The following is a 1,052-nucleotide window of genomic DNA, read 5'->3' as shown; positions in this document are numbered from 1 at the left end:
AAAAAAAAACGCAAAAATAACAAACAAAAATAACGCGGAAACGGGGCCGACAAACAGAACAGAAAGAATAAAAAGAAAAACAAGACTTGAAGTTCCTCCTCCTGCGGTGGAAGGACTGCGTCCATTTCCATCATATTTTCCTTTGAATAAAATCTCTCCTTCTAATTTATGTGTTTATTTGCTGTTGTTTTTGCTTTCTTCCCCCGCCATGCATATGTATGTGTATGTGTATTTGATGTGCGTGTGTGTGAGCTTACGTTTGTCCCCTGGGAGAACTCTGCCGTCACGTCGGCCCCTCCGTTAAGATTATAAATATTATTAATATCATTTTCCTCTTGTACGCACCCTCAAACAGACACAAACACAAGCGCAAATGTATACAAATAAAAAAGTTTTGCCCTTCTTTTCCCCATTCTGTTTTGTTTTGCCTTCTCCCTTTTGCTTTGCTTTTCACGATGAAGTTGTTGGTTCACGTTAATTTATTCCGCCACGAAACCTCTCGAACACTCCATCAATCAGCCCCTAGATTTATTTTCTCTTTTCTCTGCTTTTACTTCCCAATTCCCCTCCGGTGGTCGTTTTGTTTACCTTATTTTGTTCCTTTTTCTGGAGGTGGAAGGAGGATCAGTAACAACTCATAGCTATCGAAAACACGCAGCAGCGACAGACCGTTAACAAATTAAAATAAATAAAAAACGGTAAGTGATGAAATGAAAAAAAAAAAGGAAAAAAATGAAACCTGTTGCCACCACAAAGGAAATAAGCAGCCACTAATACGCAACAAAGATAACATGACAAAATCTCTTCAACCTCTCCTCTTCTATTGGTATTTTCAGTGTTTTTTTTCATTCATTCATTCCTTTTATCCGTCTCTCTCTCTTTTCGTCACTCGTGGTATTATGCAGTTTCAAGCGCAGATGAGTAAGCGTACACAGAGATGCCGCAAAACATATCACTTTCAGTCTAACGCCACGTATCGCGAGCGGCAAAAAAGAGTGGCACTCCACATCTGCACTTCCCCTACATGCACCCCGATACGCAACTAACGACGA

Source organism: Trypanosoma equiperdum (assembly GCF_001457755.1).
Source record: "Trypanosoma equiperdum strain OVI genome assembly, contig: ctg_1775, whole genome shotgun sequence".
Lineage (NCBI taxonomy): Eukaryota > Euglenozoa > Kinetoplastea > Trypanosomatida > Trypanosomatidae > Trypanosoma > Trypanosoma equiperdum.
This window is presented reverse-complemented; position numbering follows the sequence as displayed.